Below are 6,297 nucleotides of genomic sequence, written 5' to 3' on the forward strand. Positions count from 1 at the left end.
CTGGGTTTGCCTCTTAGTGGAATGGAAAGAATAGTAGGCTTGGATGCAAAGCCCAACTTTGTCATTTGCTGGCTGAGTAGAGAGGCATCATGATAATATAGAAAGGGCATTCCCTGGACCAGGAGTCACAAATCTAGGGTTCGAATCCTGACTCTGATCGTTTCTAGCTGCCCAACCCCAGACAAACCACTTAACTCCCTGAACTTTTGTATCTCCATATGTAAGGTGGAGATAATCTTACCTGCACTATCGATCATATAGGGCCATTGTGCGGAAAACACTTTATAACCCTTAGAGAGCTATGGAAAGACCAATTACTATAAGCTCTGTGACCTCAGGAAGCAAGTCATTTTACCTTTGCCAAGCTTTGGATTCTTCATCCACAAAATGGAAATAACCGAACTCTTTTTCTCTTCCCTCAGAGGGTTATTGTGAGGAAAGAGTCCTAAAAATCTTCCAGGGCTATTCTCCCGTGGCCTTTTCAGTAGGATGCTGATAAATGTTTAACACCTGGCTCTCCAGAAAGAAAAAAAAATAGATAATACATTTTAAAGTTTAATCTGTATTATTACTTTCTTAAGTATAGATCATTCTCTCCAACCTCCTCCCAAAATAATTGTAGCATTTGCCAATTTCTGAGGTGTAAATGCTCACACTGAATATTTAATAATCAGGTCTTGAGAGTCTGTGGCTGTAGCACACCCCTGGCTGAATCCTGGGCTTCCTCACTATCACCTTGCTATGAAGCTAGAGGGCCTCATTTTTGAGAAACTCAGGTTAAAGCAATTTCATAACATGAATGAAAGGAAGAGACATTCTTCCTGTCTCTTTCTATATATCTCTTTCTCTTTCCATATTTTATACTAGTTCTCTCAACTTTATCTCTAATTCTTTTTATTCTGCTAACGTTGCTACCAACTATGTCTCTTTCCATTTCTGGTTCTCTCAAGGTGAAAGAGTGGTTCTAGGTTCAAATAAAGAATAATATGAAAGGCAGCTAGGTAGCATAGTGGATAGAGCACTAGACCTGGAGTTGGGAGGACCTGGGTTCAAATATGATCTCAGATACTTCCTAACTGTATGATTCTGGGCAAGTTACTTAACCCCGATTGCTTCTCTTATTGCTCTTTGATCTTAGCATTCAGATTAAGACAGAAGGTAAGGTTTAAAAGAAATAATAATAGCTGGAAGGGAAGCCACAATACCTAGGCACTTCATAAATGAATAAAAATCATGTAGTAAATTTCAACTCTTTCTCTCTACCAAGAACTAGAATAAAGATTACTGAATGAACATCTTAAAAATTGATCTCCATGATTTCAAGATTATATTGTCTTTGGCATGGGTTTATTTTGTGTGTATTAAGACTAGTGCTTTTTTCTAATCTCCTTCTTTATTTCTTCATATAGCATATAAGATACTGTATTAATTAGAGCACACATTCTAATTAATACAATACTGGGGTGTGGAAAGTGACTTACCCAGGGTGAAACAGGTAGTAAATGATAGAAGCTGGTTTCAATCTCATGCCCTTTTACTCCAAAAAAATTCCCACTTCCACTATACCAGGTTACCTTCCCACTGTACTCTACCCTACATCTCAGCATCCTGGCCAGTGTTCTGACCACTTCCCCTCAGCTTGTTCATGTCCCTCTTCCCCAAAATGAATTACTCCCTGAAAGGTGTCATGGTCCAGTGGAAAGAACAGAATCAGAAGAGTGGGGTTCAGATTCTACCTGTGATACTGCTCACCCGTTTTGTCTTTGGGCAAATTGCTTCATTTTGCTGGGCTTCTGTTTCTTCCTCTGTAAAATGAAGGAGTTGGACTTGATATTGATTGATCAATGACCTCTAAATTTCTTCTAGATTTATGACACCACTCTGTTTCTGTTATGGGATCAATACAATCCTCAAGCATTTCTTCTGTTATGGTTGCACCCTCATTTTTCAGTTGTTTTTTACTCTTTGTGATTCCATTTGGGGTTTTCTTGGCAAAGATACTGGAGTGGTTTGCCATTCCCTTCTCTTGTTCATTTTACAGATAAAGAAACTGAGGCAAACAATATTAAGTAACTTGTCCAGGGTCACACAGCTAATAAGTATCTGAGACCAGATTTGAACTCTTGAAATGAGTCTTCCTAACTCCAGGCCCAGCATTCTTATCCATTGCACCATATAACTGCCCAAACATTTCCTAAATACCATAAGGCCTGATGCTAGGTACTCGTAGGTAAGTGTCTCCTTCATTCTCCCTGGGGATTCATTATAGCCTCCGATTTACTGTTCTAAGTCTGAGCCAAGCTTTCTTTCATAGGGAAAAGACTTGGTACTTCAAATGGTAAATGTTTTGAACTCCAAACATTTGGGGTGGGTTGGAATCCACCTCCTAATCCCAAGGCTACTCTTGCCAAATGTTTCTCAGACTCCTGGGATTCACCTCATAGGAGATGGGAATTCTAAACCACTCCTTGCTTTTCTCATTCTCTTCTCTCTCAACTCTCTCTGTCTCATATTCTTCCAGTCTCTTTCTATATATTCTTTCTCCTTCTCTCCATCTCTTATACTGACCCTCTCAACTTTATCTCTAATTCTTTTTATTCTGCTAAAGATCTTACTGTGTCTCCTTCATTTTCTCTCTCTCTCTCTCCATATATATATATATATATATATATATATATATATATATATACATCCATCTCTCTAAAAATAAATATATTATATATATATATACATATATATATTTATATATATATATATATATATATATATACACATACACACACAGAGGGAAACCTGGGGCTGGGGGGGGGGGGAGGGAGAGGGAGAGAGACAGAGACAGAAGGAAACAGAGAGAGTCAGAGAAAAGAGGGAGACAAGAGAGAATGAAAGACAGACAGACAGACAGACAGAGACAGAGACAGAGAGGAGGGAGACAGAAAATGAAAGAGAGAGAGAGAGAGAGAGAGAGAGAGAGAGAGAGAGAGAGAGAGAGAGAATATCTCCCTTTTCTTCACTATTCTCCCTCCCTCTCCATCTTTCTCACTGAGAGTGAAATTTCAAAATAGCAGCCCTGGGGCTCTCACCACCCACTCCCACAGCATCCAGGGAGGAGTTATTATATATTCTGCGATTTTTAAGCCCCCAAATAGGTTCTGTTTAAATATCATTTGAGGTGTGGGCTCCAATCCACCACCCTAAGTTGAGAGGATTTTTTTCTCCCTTTTTTTAACAAGCTCTCCCATCCTAATCACAAATCATCCAGATATGACTCAGCACAGTTGGCAGTCAGTCCCTGCTCAGCTGAGGCTCACGAATAAGCAAGAAAGCAGACCGTGTGAATCACAGCCCAGCCCCAGAAAGGATGGTCTTTCTGGGTCAGAGATAAATATACATTAGCTAGGAGGAAATCGATAGAATTATAGAATCCTAGAATCTCAGAATGGAAATCTTGGCTTCTTGGAGTTCAACTAGTCCAACCCCCTTATCTGATAGTTTAAAGGTGAAAAGATTTATCCAAGGTCACTTAGCAAATCAGAGGCAGAGCTGAGCCCACTAACACATGTGTAATGTCAGAGGCAGGATCTGAACCTCTGATTCTCTACAGAACCAATGATATTTTCAGCATGCCACACATTGCCTCCATGGTGAATGGACCTGAGAATGTCCACTAAAGTTCTCTGATGTCAAAACATCATATGTAAAAGACTCTAGGCCAAGTGTTCTTAACCTAGGATCTATGACTTCTTCATATATTATATATGAATATATATTACATATATATAAAGATATATATTTATATATATCATATATATTTACATACATACTGATTTGTATTTTACTTATGATTGATTTCCTTTGTATTTCATTTTATGCATCTAAAAACACTTTGAGGAATCCATAGACTTCGCCATATTGACAAAAGGGTCCATGGCCCAAAAAATAGTTAATAAGCCCTGCTGCAGATTCATGAAGGCTGTGCGGAGGAGGAGGGACCTATGCTGATAAAATCATAGCTCTACAACGTCTTTATTTTTGAGCCCTTACTTTCCATCTTAGAATCAATACTAAGTATTGGTTCCAAGGCAGAAGAGCAGTAAGGGCTAGGTAATGGGGGTTCAGTGACTTATTAAGGGTCACATAGCTAGGAAGTGTCTGAAGCCAGACTTGAACCCAAGACATTGCATCCCCAGGCCTGGCTCTCAATCCACTGAGCTGCCCTCTCCATAAAGTCTTAAAGGAAGTAAATGAACACAATATGTCATGTCTGTAAAGTCTAGATAAGCCATACATCCTGTCCTCATGAAGTTTAAAGTCTAGGGAGGTGATAAGACACATACCCAGTTAATTATCCAAAAGTCCTTTAGGACATGAAAAGGGGAAAGGTTGAAAGGCTGTATCACTAGAACGTGAGCTTCAGTGGGTTCTACAGTTGTCTGAGGACAGCCCAGCCTAGCCAACCTTAGAGAAACTCACCCGTAGTTGTTCATCATGGCATACTAGATATGTGTCTATAACTAGAATGAACTGCCTCCTCCTCTTCACCTCAGAGAATCCCTTGTTTCCTGAGAGATTCAGCTCAAGCACTACCTTCTATATTAAGCCCCATCCCTCAAGATGCTCAAATCCTCCCTTACCAACTCTCTTGCATTTAACCAATTTGTATTTATTTTGTGTTTGTTCTCTTTGTTTGTTCCATATATAACTATATGTGTGCTCATCTTCTCTGATACAGTCTAAGTTCCTGAAGAACTTCATTTATGGCATTTGTATTTTTAAAGTCTAACAGAGTAATAGGCCCGTAGCAGGGTGCTTAATCAATGCCTATTGACTGATTGAATGATTGGTAACCCGGGAAGAGAGCATATTAGAAGAATTGTGATTTGCATCAGCACAGGGTGCATCTATCCCCATGAAACAATGACTATTTTAAAGTGTTTCAGCAAAAAAGACAATGAGGGGAGCAGATTCGTTTGACTGGAGCAAATGTTTCCTTTTTATATTACTGGTAAACTGTTACAAGTAGAACAGGCTAGATAGATCTAGTTTAGATGATTCCAATTTTGTTGACCACATTCAAAGCGTCATAGTCTGGGCCAATTCAGATGTAGACTTTCTTTGCTCCGTTCATCTCATATAGCTTATTTACAGCTTGTTTGACCTGATTTTTGTTGGCCTTGACATTTATAAGGAATACCCTGATGTTGTTGCCCTCATTCTTCTTCACAACAGATTCAGTGGTCAAGGAAAACATGATGTTGGCATAGTAATTAAGTTTATTCCTCCAGGGGGCTCTCTTCTGAGGGTATTTAAGGGGTTTTCAAAGCCAAAATATTTTGAGTTGTCACAAAGTGGGGGACATATGAATTTTCTTCTTTTTGTGACTATGTAAACCTTTAAATATTTCCTTCTTGGCCTTCAAGGCCTTTCATTTGGTTTCTGTCTTGGGAAAGATGATCTCATCCTTCTTCACATTTGGCATCATCTTGGGGAAAAGTCAAGCTAAGGTTTCCTGTTGATCAGCTAAAGAAAGCATAGACCAGCTTCCATACTGGAAGGGTAGGAGTTAAATGACCTCTTCTACTTTTGTTTTATGAGATCTTCTAGCTTTCTCAACCAAATATCTAGTATTTCTTCTCACATAATAACCTGATTGAAGCAGGTGGTTAACAAATTTCTCAGTTGTCAGTCCTGAATTGATCATCTAAGCATCTCTGGTTGGCTCCATGACTTTAGCAGACTACACTTTTAAGGAAGTGACACCTTGAACTGGAGTAGAAATGAGGAGGTGTGAGCGTTTCTCCCCCATCAGTCATGTGAGATTTCTTTTTCAGGAGCTCAACTTTCTCCTCTTTAAAATGAAGGGTTTAATTAAAGAACCCCTTCCAACTCAGATTTTCTAGACTTTCTCTTTTCCTAACAGCCCTTAACTGTGGCAGTCTTTCTCTTTTCCAACATAGTTAAGTTTGCTTTATAATAGGACCAAATTATTCCTTCCCTCCTTCTCCCCTCCAATTCAACAAGGACTTACTGAGTGCCATTCATTTCTCCAGTTCCTCTCTATTCTTGAGATATGAGTCAGTCATGAAATGTCACTGCCCTTGAGGGCAACAAATCTCCATAGATCTCATCTCCACACTCTCCAAGCTGGGGAGCATCTGTGTCTGGCTCAAGGTTGACTGGTGATCAAGGGAGGCTTTAGCTTCAAGGCATATCCAATGCTCAAAGGTCTTCCTGAATCTTGGAGAGCCCAGAACAGAGCACAGGATCATCTGAGAATGAGATTAAATAAAATTCTTC

The 6,297-nt window shown here is 39.4% G+C and overlaps 1 pseudogene; it reads right to left on the reverse strand.

The window, feature by feature from the left end:
* Positions 1 to 4,980: 4,980 nt before the first annotated feature.
* On the reverse strand, positions 4,981 to 6,027 carry LOC107651678 (60S ribosomal protein L23a-like; annotated as a pseudogene).
* Between the last annotated feature and the right edge of the window lie 270 nt (positions 6,028 to 6,297).

Source organism: Monodelphis domestica, chromosome 1 (assembly GCF_027887165.1).
Source record: "Monodelphis domestica isolate mMonDom1 chromosome 1, mMonDom1.pri, whole genome shotgun sequence".
Classification (NCBI taxonomy): domain Eukaryota; kingdom Metazoa; phylum Chordata; class Mammalia; order Didelphimorphia; family Didelphidae; genus Monodelphis; species Monodelphis domestica.